Raw genomic sequence first — 13,894 nt, 5'->3', positions numbered from 1 at the left:
TTGTATACTTTGTGCACCTTCATTTATTGCTAGACCATATGAAGATCTTGCCGTGTTGGGTTACGTACATGGTTCAGTAAATGAAAAGAGCAAGTTCAAATGAATTAACTTACAATTTACAAAGTTATGGGCTGTGAAAATCAATTTCATTCATTTGAATTATTGTGTTAATCACCACCGAAAATTAAAAAACTGTTTCTAGAAAATCCGTGAACTCGACTGCTTGTTCACAGGGAGAATCCTCTGCCAAGTGCTAGAACTGTGTTGTTGACAGTTTGACATTTCTGCTTAATTTATCCCAGGTTTGTTAAAGGTGTTCAAGTCAAGGATTGCACAGTTCAAATAAGTTTAGTTTGGCACCATTCTAATTGGAAAATCAGTGCAGTTGACGTTATCTACATCAATTTTATTGTCACCTAATTTGAACTAGTCAATAAAGAGAATTATTACAACTTCATATGAAGTTAACTATTTTTGTTAACACTTTTTTGCTGATACCCTGGACCATATTTACTTGTTTCATGTGTAAATGGCTTTTAAAACAGAAAATGCTAACAGATTAATTGTCTGTGTTTAACACTCTCTGAAAATTGATACCTCATTAAAAATTGGGTTAATGAGCATTAGTAAAAAGAAAAAAAGCGGTTGCTAATTTAGTTATGGTAATTTATAAGGAAATCATGCAGTGTTTTTCAGACCGGAAGTTTGTGAGCTAAATGAATAGGAAGATGTGAAGCTATATTAGCACAGAGTGACAAAAAGTGAATGATATATCGTAGGAGTTTTGCCTGAGAGTATGTTTAAAGAAACTCATTATACGAAAGCTGGTCCACTAAGTTCTGCAACCATATGCATCTGAGGCTGGAGGATGGTCAACCCCATATGTAGTATCTCTGCCCTGAACCAGCTGGCCTCATAAATTTGTAACCCTTCTTCACCAATCCTCAGTATTTACCCTGTTTTCGCTTTAACAATAGTATCAAGTTCTCTGTGCATTTGTACTGGTGTCATTTTCAGGTAGGGCTGATGAGGCCTGGCGCTTTGAATGCTGCTTTTCTGATTCAGTTCATAAATTACTGGGCATGCTTGATCTATGAAGAGTGTAAATTATACAGAATAAAAAAGCACACTTATGAATTTGGGTAATGCATTGTCATAAGTAGATTATTATGAACTTGTGCACAATTACTATGTTATATATTTTGCAAATCATAAAATATTTGCATAATATAATACGTAGCATGAGTTTTACATTGCCTTCCAGTCTGAAAAGGAACTGCATTTTCTAAGCTAATCTCTTCAACAGCTTGGCCATTCTTTTGTCATAAGGAGTGAGCAATTTTATTTCTCAGGCTCCATCAACTGTTAAGCATAGTGACCTCCATTTCATTGGTACAATGTTTAAGCAAAAGTACAGGATAATGTGCTTATTTTGAAATTTCTTGCTGCAGTGCCATTATGGCATATGTAATATAATTTTGCATAACTAGCTGTTACCTTAGTTATTACATCCTTGCACATACTGTTCCTTGTTAGTGCAGTGTTCACACTACAGCACAGCACAGAAGGAAACCACTTGGCCGCAGTTGTGTTGAGTTATTTAATTAGTCCCATCCTCCTGCTCTTCCCTCATAGCTCTGCCAAGTGTACATTCAAGCTACTGTTAAATTAGCTTCCACCACCTTGTTGGCAAAGCACACTTCTAGAATTTGGTGTCAACCTACTTCAAATATAAGTTGAACACTTTGCTGAATAAACACTTTGTAACATTTATACTGGCTCATTAGTTACATGAAGTTTATGGGATCATTTTGGATGTGTGCCACAATTAGTTCTTTTTTAATTCCAAGTAATAAATCACATTAGCAAATATCACACATCCCTAAACTTCTATTCCCTCAGTTTTGTTATTGTGTCATGTATTTAGATAACATATGTCTATTTCCCAATTTTCTTGAATATGAAGAAAATATGGTTTCAAATTACAGAATTTCCTGGTGCCAATTATAATCCCTAAAGCCACAAAACGTATAAACTACCACCTGACACAAAGTATATTTGATGATTAATTTGTGATTGGTTTCCTTGATTTGTGGTATTATGTAAAAACGAATAGCTATTTTCTGTTAACTAATCTAGTTTACCAAATAAACATTGCCCCCAAGCCCCCACAAAATGACATCGCCCTTTGCAGTGATTGAGTTGTTGAGGTGCCAGCAAACTTGTCATTGCACAATGCAGTAACACAGGTAGAATCAATGAAGTAAGCAGAAAGAAGGCAAAATGTTATAAACTCACGCAATGAAACATGTTACTGATTATTTCTCCAAGTTCACTGAGCAGAGGATTCTTTATGTGTTCAAATTTTAATTTTTAAATAGCGGGTTGCGTTTTTCCATGACACAGTTTGCATCAGATAAAGTGCTATTGGTTCTCTCTTTGCTTACTTGAAACAATAAAGCCAATGAGCCTTTTTTCTTTTGTCAGAAAGTGTTACAGGTAAACTGAAGCTAATTGGCTCTTCAAAGCAGTTTTAATAACACAACATATATGGCCAGCATATACAGTTCAAAAAAATTCTAGCTTTTCCCATGATCCCTTGAATATATCAGGGAAACATGATGTCACTTCAGTTTAACCTTTGATAGCTAACATTTCTCTTTCAGCTATGAAAGGATCACTGCTTATTTACATCCAGAGTACAGGGCAACAGAATCAAACTTCAGGGCCTTTTATTGTTTAAAAAAAACGTTGTGCAACATAATGTTTTTTTTCCATGTATTAGAAATTGTGAAATGTTGGCTTCTTTATGGATTTCTGTTTGCTCCGCTCTGTAACTTGACTACCTTTTGAGAAATATGTGACCAATAAGTGTTAAAAAGCATGTTTAGAATGTTAGAAATTTGAAAAATAAATGTGAATCAACTTATTAAAGCCAATCTGTTTTGTGAATTATTGTGTTATTATTTATAATTTGTGTGTTGCATATTGCCTTTCCAGGAACTAAGGCACTTTTATGCCAACAATAGCAACTTTACATACCACCTCAGCATAGCAAAATATCCCAAGGGAAAAATTTTCCCCCTTTTGGGGGGGGAAGTGCATGGAGCGGGCGCACCTCCAATCAGTGCCCCCGATCAGGGGCGCGCTGCCATTTTACGTGGGTGGGCCAATTAAGGCCCGCCCAGCATGACGTCTTCCAGGAAGCGCTATGCGATCCCTATGTGGGCGGGGGGGGGGATTCCCTCAACTGGGTGTGCACTCTTTCGCACATGCACGCGAAAGAGCACACAGATCTCCCTGAGGCTAAGTGCTGCCCCAAGGAGATCGGCTCCAAATTAAAATTTGCAATACAAATGATAGAAAAATTTCCCTGACGTGTCCTCTCATGTGACACTGTCACATGAGTTGAGACATGTCCATAACTCTTATTGAAACCTTTATTAAAAATGTAAATACCCTCATGAAACCTCATCCCACCCATAGATGAGGTTTCATGCTTTTTCTGAAGCCCGCTAGGGCTCCCGGCCTGCCCGCCAACCTTAATGACTTTAATTAGTTTCTCAATGGCTTCAATAGACCGTTGACAGGTCGGCGAGCACTTGGCTGCGCCCCCACTGACCTGAAAATGGAAATGACGCGGGGTGACGTCGGGAGTTCCACCCGACGTCATCCTGCATCATTTTACATGTCGGCGAGTGGGCCCCTCCCCCACTCGCCGACCAGAAGACTCTGCCCCAAAGTACTTCACTGATGCTGCAAGAAAATAAAAGAGATTGGCATGTTGCAAGGCGCTTTATAGGAGCATTATCAAACAAAATTCAACAGTGAGCCACAAAAAGATACTAGGGCAGGTAACCAAAGCTTGGTCAAAGGTAGGTTTTAAGGACATTCTGAAAGAAGGAAAGAGAAAGAGAGACCAAGTAATGTCTTAGGTAAAGATGCGGGTTTTATGGATTACATTACATGAAAATTGGATAAGGTGATTATCACATGAGCATTTAGTAGTATTCAAAACAAATCAGTTTCAAATTTTGCTAAGTATAATATTTTATGACCATCTGTTGGCTGCTTCATACTCAGTGAAGTACTTTTGAAGTGTAGTCACTGTTGTAATGTGGCAAATATAACAGCTAATATGCACATAAAATCTCAAATAGCAATGAGACAGATGGCCAGATCATTTGTTTTAATGGTGCTTATGTGTTGGCCAGCACAACTCCCCAGCTCTTCTTTGAATAGTGCCATGAGATCTTTCACATTTCCCTCGAGTAGATAAACAGAGCCTCAGTTCAACATCTCGCCTGAAAGCAGTATGTCTAACAGTGCAGCAGTCCCTCAGTAACGAACCAACATGTCAGCCTAGATTATTTGCTGAAGGTTTTTGGAATGAAGCTTGAACACACTACCTTGTGAATCAGAAGCAACTGTGTACCAGTGAACTGAGACTGTTGCCCATAAAATCATAAGCCATTACAACACACAAGGCCATTTGGCCCATCAAGTCCATGCAAGCTCTCTGTAGAACAATCCAGTCAGTCCCATTCCCCAGCTTTATTCCAGCAGTCCTGCAAGTTTATTTGCCTCATGTATCTATCCAATTTCCTACTGAAATCATTAATTGTTTCCACCACCCTCATAAATGAGTTCCAGGTCACTACCACTTGCTGCATTAAAAAAAAACAGTTGGCATAGGACAAGTAAGATTAGAGAAATAAATGTGTGGCTCAAAGACTGGCGTGGGAGAAGTGGGTTCGTGTTTGTGGAGCACTGGCACTGGTACTGAAAGTGGAGGTTGTACCACTGGGACGGTCTACACCTGAACCGTGCTGGGACTGATGCTCTGGTGAGCCGCATAACTAGGGAAGTGGAGGGGGCTTTAAACTAAGTAGTAGGGGCAAGGGATCAAATTTGGGAAGATGTGGTAAACCAAAGAGTAAAAGCAAGGCAAGAGAGAAAGGTACTAATATGGGAAATGATAAACAGAACGTGTCAGGGAGTACAAATCTAAGAGGAATTCAGATAAGGCCAGACATCACAAAAATAACAAAAGGACAAAATTAAAGGCTCCGTATCTAAACGCATGTAGCATTCAAAACAAGACAGATGAACTGATAATGCAAATAGAAACAAATAAGTATGATCTGATAACCACTACAGAGACATGGCTGCAGGATGATATAGATTGGGACCTGAGTGTCGAAGGGTATGTGACATTTAGGAAGGACAGGAAGCTAGGAAAAGGCGGAGGGATGGCTCTATTAATAAATGATGGTATTAGTGCATCAGAGAGGATGACCTAAGTTCAGGAAACCAGAATGTAGAAGCAGTTTGGGTTGAGATGAGAAATGATAAAGGCAAAAAGTCACTTGTGGGAGTGGTGTACAGGCCCCCTAATTGTAACTACATGGTAGGACAGAGTATAAAGGAAGAGATAATGGGAGCTTATCAGAAAAGTACAGCAATAATCATGGGGGATTTTAATCTATCGATGGACTGGAATAATCAGAAGAGCAAAGGTGACCTAGATGAGAAGTTCATAGAATGTTTTCAAGATAATTTCTTGGAACAGCATCTTTTGGAGCCAACCAGAAAGCAGGCTATACTAGACCTGGTACTGTGCAACAATATGGGATTAATTAATTGATAACCTCATAATGAAGGCAATCCTAGGTAGCAGCAATCATAATATGGTTGAATTTTACATTCAGTTTGAGGGAGAGAAGAATGGGTCCAAGACGAGTATTTTAAATTGGGGCAGTTATGAGGGCATGAAAGCTTAGGTAGCTAAAGTGAACTGGTAAATGAGGTTAAGGGACAGGTTCATAGGGATGCAGTGGTAGACTTTTACATAGAACAGATACATTCAAATGAGAGAGAAAACTTCTAAGGGAAGGACCCACTATCTGTGGTTAACTAAAAAAGTTAAAGACAGTATCAAACTTAATGAAAAAGCATATAATTGCACAAAGGTGGGTGACAGGTCAGAAGATTGGACAGAATATAAAGAATAGCAAAGAATGACAAAAGGATTAATAAGCAGGTAAAAATTAGAGTACAAGAGAAAGCTAGCTGGAAATGTGGGGCGGAATTTTACCCTTGGCTGGTGGGCTTGATGGGCGAGGGCAGTCGGGAAGCCGCCCGCAATCGGCACCGGATCATAGTTTCATGCTAGCGTGCTAATTAAGGCCCACCCAGCATGAAATGCGAGTGGCAACGCTGAGGCTGCCTATGCAGGGGGGAGGAGGGCAAGCAGGCTGAGCATGAACTTCGCGCATGCACGCGAATGAGCACCTCATAATCTCTCTGAGGCACAGAACTGCCTCGGAGATGAAGAGATATGAAAAAAATTAAAATGTAATGGAACATGTTCCCATTAGGTTGGACGGGCAGTGAAAAATTTAATTTAATTGATTACTTAATGGCCTTAACAGGCCTTTTAATTGTCAGTGGGTGCACTGCTGGCTCCGGCATGTGCCTGCAGACCGAACTATCACGTGACTGTGTTGACATCGGCACGCTCGGCTGACATCAATGAGTGTCATTTCATGCTCAAGTGGGTCGGGCGAGTGCCCGCCCGCACGCCAAGCGAAAATTTCTGCCCATGAAGACTATATTTGAATAAGAAAAGAGTTAAAAAAGTGAGTGTTGGTCCTATAGAAAGTGAGTCTGGGGAATTAGTAATGGAAATTAAGGAGATGGCAGATGAATTGAACAGTTATTTTGCATCGGTTTTCGCTATAGAGGATAAAGTAACATTCCAGAAATAGCTGTAGATCAGGAAATGGAAGGGAGGGAGGAACTCAGGAAAATTACAATCACCAAAGAAGTGGTATTGAGCAAATTGTTGGGGCTGCGGGCTGACAAATCCCCAGGTTCGGATGGACTTCATTCTAGGGTCTTGAAAGAAGTAGCTAGTGAAATAGTTGATGCGTTAGTTTTAATTTTCGAAAATTCCCTAAATTCAGGAAGGTTCCATTAGATTGGAAAATAACAAATGTAACTCCTTTATTCAAAAAGGGAGGGAGGCAAAAAGCAGGAAACTTCAGACCAGTTAGCTTAACATCTATCATAGGGAAAGTGTTAGAAGCTATTATTAAAGATGCTATAGCAGGGCACTTAGAAAAGTTTAAGGCAATCAGGCAGAGTTAACATGGTTTTGTGAAAGGGAAATCATGTCTAACCAATTTATTGGAGCTCTTTGAAGGAGTCACATGTGCTGTAGATAAAGGGGAACCAGTGGATGTACTGTACTTAGGTTTCCAGAAGGCATTTGATAAGGTGCCACACCAAAGGTTATTGTGGAAAATAAAAGCTCATGGAGTAGGGGTAACATATTGACATGGATAGAAGATTGGTTAGCTAACAGGAAACAAAGTAGCCATAAAAGGCATTTTTCTGCTTGGCAAGGTATAACGAGTGGTGTGCCACAGGGATCAGTGCTGGGGCCTTAACTTTTTACAATTTATATAAATGACTTGGATGAAGAGACAGATGGTATGGTTGCTAAATTTGCTGCCGACACAAAGAAAGGTAGGAAAGTAAATTGTGAAGAGGACATCAGGAGGTTACAAAGTGACATAGGTTAAGTGAGTGAGCAAAGATCTGGCAAATGGAGTATAATGTGGGAAAATGTAAAATTGACCATTTTGGCAGGAAAGACAAAAAAGAAACTTACTACCTAAATGGTGAGAGATTGCAGATCTCTGAGATTTAACGGGATCTGGGGGTCCTGGTGCATGAATCACAAAAGGCAGATACAGCAAATAATTAGGAAAACTAATAGAATGTTACTGTTTATTGCGAGGGGAATTGAATACAAAAGTAGGGAGGTTATGCTTCAGTTTATAGGGCACTGGTGAGACCACATCTGGAGTACTGCATACAGTAATGGTCTCCTTATTTAAGGAAAGATGTAAATGCATTGGAAGCAGCAAAGGTTTACTACACTAATACTAGGAATGGGCAGGTTGCCTTATGAGGAAAGATTGGACAGGTTAGGCTTATATCCACTGGAGTTTAGAAGAGTAAGAGGTGACTTGATTGAAACATTTAAGATCCTGAGGAGCCTTGACAGTGTGGGTGTGGAGAGGATGTTTCCTCTTGTGGGAGAATCTAAAACTAGGGGTCATGGTTTGAAAATAAGGGGTCGCTCATTTAGGACAATTTTTTTCTCTCTCAGGCTTAAGAGTCTTTGGAACTTTCTTCCTCAAAAGGCAATGGAAGCAGGGCCTTTGAATATTTTTAAGGCAGAGCTAGACAGATTCTTGATTAACAAGGGGATGAAAGGTTATTGGGGGTAGGCAGCAGGTTACAATCAGATTAACCATGATCTAATTGAATGGGGCACAGCAGGCTCGAAGTGCCAAGTGACCTACTCCTGCTCCATTCTGGTAAATCTCTGTACCGTCTTAAGGACGCTCACATACCGCCTAAAGTGTGGTGACCTGAACCGGGTGCAATACTCTAGTTGTGGCCTAACTAGCGCTTTACAAAGATGTGGTACAACTTCCTTACTTTTGTATTTATTATGTCTATGAAACTGAAGAGCCCATATGCTTTGCTATCTATTCTCTCCACCTGTGCCCTGTCACCTCCAAAGATCTATGCACATGAATTCTCAGATCTCTCTGCCCCTGAACACACATTAGAAGTGTGCCATTAAGTTTATATTGCCTCTCCCTATCCCTTCTGCCAAAATTCCCACCTCACACTTCTCTGTTTTACATTCCACCTCCCACTTGTGATTGTTAGTAAATTCTGTGACTTGTTGAAGTTTTTCTAAATACTAATGCTTCATGTATTACATGTAGTTCTCTATTGGTTTTAAATTCACCACATGAAGCAGAAATATTTTTAAAAGCAAATTTTGATTTTGCAGTACAGCGGCCAGGAACTCCTAGCCATATCAAGCTGGGGGCTGGAAAGGATGGTTTGAGATGCACCCCACTATGACCTTATCTCTCATTTCTTTACCAGTCAGCTCTGGTGGCCTAAAATGCATTCTCCCACAGATGGGCAGGCAATGCAAATTAAATTGAGAGAAGAACAGCCTTTGCCCTGTTTTCTGTCAGATGTCCTGATTGAATACTGGATTGAGGAACTACCGATTATTTACAGGGTTCAGTATTCAAATGTCAGTGATGGGGAACTTGGATGTTTTCCCTATGTGCGTATCAAGTTCTACATCAAGGGACAGATTGTCTGTCACCTTGAACTCAAGGAAGCAGAATTTGATAACCACTTTCATTAGGGTGTGATTTAGTGTGATCAGGGGCAGAGGTGCAACGCCTTGTCCCATGACCACATTTTTCTTGCTTATGGTCAGGGAGAACAAGCTACAGATATGGGAAAGACCGTCAATGAGTCTTTGTCACCGAGCTTCTGTGCGGGCAACTTGTTTGGCATCATCAGCATAGAGGAGCTCTCTGACCAGAATGCAATGTGTTTTTGTCTTCACTTTCAATCTCATTAGATTGTAGAGTTTGACCTAGTGTGCATATCTGCAAAGATCAGGAGCATGGAGAAGACGACACAAGACAAGAGTGGGGAATAGGACACAGCCCCATTTCACTCCATTCTTCACTCTGAAACTTTGAAGTGGAGCCTCAAACTGTGCAGTGCAGTGTATGTTGTCAATGGAAAGAGTAGATAAGACTGAGGAGCTTTAGTGGACAGCCAATTTTCCCTAAAATCTTGTGGCTTCCTACCCCGCTGATAGTGTTGAATGCCTTAGTGAGGTCTTTAAAAGTAAAGTTCCCTACACTTCATTGCAGCTGGTGTATTAAGAAGATCATGGAGTAGATCTGTCGGTAAGGAAACGCACTGTAACTGCACCAGGTACACTCAGTCTGCAAATGGATGGTGTATTTTATGTATGACACTAGCAAAGGCCTTCCCTGTGGTGCTAAGGAGTGGGATGCCCCTCTAATTGTTGCAGTCTTCTTGATGCCTTTGGGGGTTTTGTATAGTGTAAAGATTTTTGCAACAGGTATTTTCTGTGGAATGGAGTATGCTTTCCAGCAGGGAAGGAGAAGGCCATAAAGGTGTGGCAATAAATGAGACTTGGTGTTTGAGCAGTTTGGCTGGAATTCCATCTTTGCCAGGTGGCTCTCTGTTCATTATGCAGCCTGTGGCCTTCTCAAGCTCAAGTAACGAGGGTTCATCATCTAACACATCCATGACAGGAAACATAGAAACTAGGAGCAGGAGTAGGCCATTCAGCCCTTCGAGCCTTCTCCACCATTCATTATGATCATGGCTGATCATCCAACTCAATAGCCTGCTCCCACTTTCTCCCCATATCCTTTGATCCTTTTCGCCCCAAGAGATATATCTAACTCCTTCTCGAAAACATACAATGTTTTGGCTTCAACTACTTTCTGTGGTAGCAAATTCCACAGGTTCACCACTCTCTGGGTGAAGAAATTTCTCCTCAGCTCAGTCCTAAATGGTCCACCCCGTATCCTCAGACTGTGACACCTGGGTCTGCACTCCCCCACCATCGGGAACATCCTTCCTGCATCCATCCTGTCTAGTCCTGTTAGAATTTTATAGGTTTCTATGAGATTCTCTTCATTCTTCTGAACTCCAGTGAATATAATCCTAACTGACTCAATCTCTCCTCATATGTCAGTCCTGCCATCCCAGGAATCAGTCTGGTAAACCTTTGCTGCACTCCCTCTACAACAAGAACATCCTTCCTCAGATAAGGAGACCAAAACTGCACACAATATTCCAAGTGTGGTCTCACCAAGGCCCTGTATAATTGCAGCAAGACATCCCTGCTCCTGTACTCTAATCCTCTCTCTATAAAGGCAAACATACCATTTGCCTTCTTTTGCCTGCTGCACCTGCATGCTTACCTTCAGCGACTGGTGTACGAGGACACCTAGGTCTCGTTGCACATTCCCCTCTCTCAATTTATAGCCATTCAGATAATAATCTGCCTTCCTGTTTTTGCTACCAAAGTGGATAAGCTCACATTTATCCACATTAAACTGCATCTGCCATGCATTTGCCCACTCACTCAACTTGTCCAAATCACACTGAAGCATCTCTGCATCCTTCTCACAGCTCGTCCTCCCACCCAGCTTTGTGTCATCTGCAAATTTGGAGATATTACATTTAGTTCGCTCATCTAAATCATTAATATATATTGTGAATAGCTGGGGTCCCAGCACCGATCCCTGCGATACCCCACTAGTCACTGCCTGCCATTTGGAAAAAGACCCATTTGTTTGTTCCTACTCTTTGTTTTCTGTCTGCCAACCAGTTTTCTATCCATCTCAATACACTACCCCCAATCCCTTGCACTTTAATTTTACACGCTAATCTCTTATGTGGGACTTTGTTGAAAGCCTTCTGAAAGTCCAAATAAACCACATCAATTGGCTCCCCCTCATCAACTCTACTAGTTACATCCTTGAAAAATTGTCAAGCATGATTTCCCTTTCATAAATCCATGCTGACTCTGTCCGATTCTGCCACTGTTTTCCAAGTGCTCAGCTATTAAATCTTTTACAATGGACTCTAGAATTTTCCCCACTACTGACGTCAGGCTGACTGGTCTATAATTCCCTGCTTTCTCTCTACCTTCCTTTTTAAATAGTGGGGTTACACTAGCTACCCTCCAATCTGTAGGAACTGTTCCAGAGTCTATAGAATCTGGGAAGATGACCACCAATGCATCCACTATTTCTAGGGCCACCTCCTTAAGTACTCTGGGATGTAGATTATCAGGCCCCGGGGATTTATCGGCCTTCAATTCCATCAATTTCCCCAACACCATTTTCTTACTAATATTGATTTCTTTCAGTCCCTCCCTCTCACTAAATCCTGTGTTCCCCAACATTTCTGGTATGTTATTTGTGTCCTTCCTTTGTGAAGACAGAACCAAAGTATGTATTTAGTTGGTCAGCCATTTCTTTGTTCCCCATTATAAATTCCCCTGTTTCTGACTGTAAGGGACCTACATTTATCTTCACCAATCTTTTTCTCTTCACATACCTATAGAAACTTTTACAGTCAGTTTTTATGTTCCCCGCAAGCTTACTCTCGTACTCTATTTTCCCTTTCTTAATCAATCCGTTGGTCCTCCTTTGCTGAATTCTAAACTGCTCCCAATCCTCAGGTCTGTTATTTTTTCTGGCCAATTTGTATGCCTCTTCCTTGGGTCTAATACTATCTCTAATTTCCCTTGTAAGGCATGGTTTGGCCTTTCCTGTTTTACTTTTGCGCCAGACAGGAATAAACAATTGTTGCAGTTCACCCATGTGCTCTTTGAGTGTTTGCCATTGCCTATCCACTTTATCCCTTTAAGTAACGTTTCCCAATCCATCATAGCCAACTCGCGCCTCATACCATCAACACCTAGTTTCCTTTATTAAGATTCAGGGCCCTAGTCTCTGAGTCAACTATGTCACTCTCCATCTTGATGAAGAATTCTATGATATTATGGTTGCTCATCCCCAAGGGGCCTCGCACAACTTAATTGCCAATTATTCCTTTCTCATTACACAATACCCAGCCCAGGATGGCCTTTTCTCTAGTTGGCTCCTCAATGTATTGGTCCAAAAAACCATCCCGTATACACTCCATGAATTCCTCCTCTATGGTATTGTTACTAATTTGATTTGCCCAATCTATGTGCAGATTAAAGTCACCCATAATTACAGATGTTCCTTTATTGCATGCGTCTCTAATTTCCTGTTTAATGCCATTCCCAACATCACCACTACAGTTTGGGGATCTATATACAACCCCCACTAACGTTTTTTGCCCCTTGGTTTTCTCAGCTCTACCCATACAGATTCCACATCATCTTTCCTCACTATTGCGTTAATTTCCTCTTTAAGCAGCAATGCAACTCCACCACCTTTTCCTTTTTGTCTGTCCTCCCTAAATACTGAATACCCATGGATGTTCAGTTCCCATCCCTGGTCACCCTGCAGCCATGTCTCCGTAATCCCAACTATATCATACCTGTTTACATCTATTTGCGTGGCCAATTCATCCATTTTATTGCGAATTTTGCAGGAGAGCATAAAGCGCAGATTGGGAGGTGTCCATCTCATAGGAGTACAGCTCATAGTGGTGTTCAGCCCAGCGTGACATCTGTTTACTTCTTCACTATCTGCCAACTTCAAGGGGGGCAACTTGGTGATGGTAGGACCAAGCACCCTCTTGATCCCTTCATAGATGGCTAGTAGAATTCCATTGCCACAGGTAGTTTGGATTTCTTGACTTAAGTTGATCCAATGTTTATTTGTGCAGCATCTCCCTTGCTGTCTTGGCTACTTTCAGGTCATGCAGTGTTTTAGCTGTTGGGTTTATGTTGTAGGTCCTGTAGGCTTTGTTTTTTGCGTCAATGACAGATGTCACCTCAGCTGAGTATGTCTAAAACCAAAACAAAAACAGAATTACCTGGAAAAACTCAGCAGGTCTGGCAGCATCGGCGGAGAAGAAATCAGTCAACGTTTCGAGCCTTCATGGCCCTTCGGCAGAACTGAAGCATAGTTAGAAGAAGGGAGAAATATAAACTGGTTTAAGGTGGGGGGGGGGGGGGGGGGGGGGGGGGGTGGGGTTGGGGGAGAGAGACGTTGAGGGTGTGGTGATTGTGGAGATGAGCAGATAATCAAAAGATGTCACAGACAAAAGGGTCAAAGAGGTGTTGAAGGTGGTGATATTTGTCTAAGAAAAGTGCTAATTAAGAATGGAAGACAGGATATTCAAAGTACAGCTCTAGTGGGGGTGGGGTGGAAAGACTTACAAGGTTTTAGTTTTAGATTTAAAAATAATGGAAATAGGTGGGGAAAGAAGAATCTATATAAATTATTGAAAAAAAAGCAGGGGGGGGAGAAACGGGGTGGGGATGGGGGGAGGGGGAGTTTAA

Source organism: Cetorhinus maximus, chromosome 10 (genome assembly GCF_964194155.1).
Source record: "Cetorhinus maximus chromosome 10, sCetMax3.hap1.1, whole genome shotgun sequence".
NCBI lineage: Eukaryota > Metazoa > Chordata > Chondrichthyes > Lamniformes > Cetorhinidae > Cetorhinus > Cetorhinus maximus.
The sequence above is the reverse complement of the archived record's forward strand: the minus strand, read 5'-3'. Positions refer to the sequence as shown.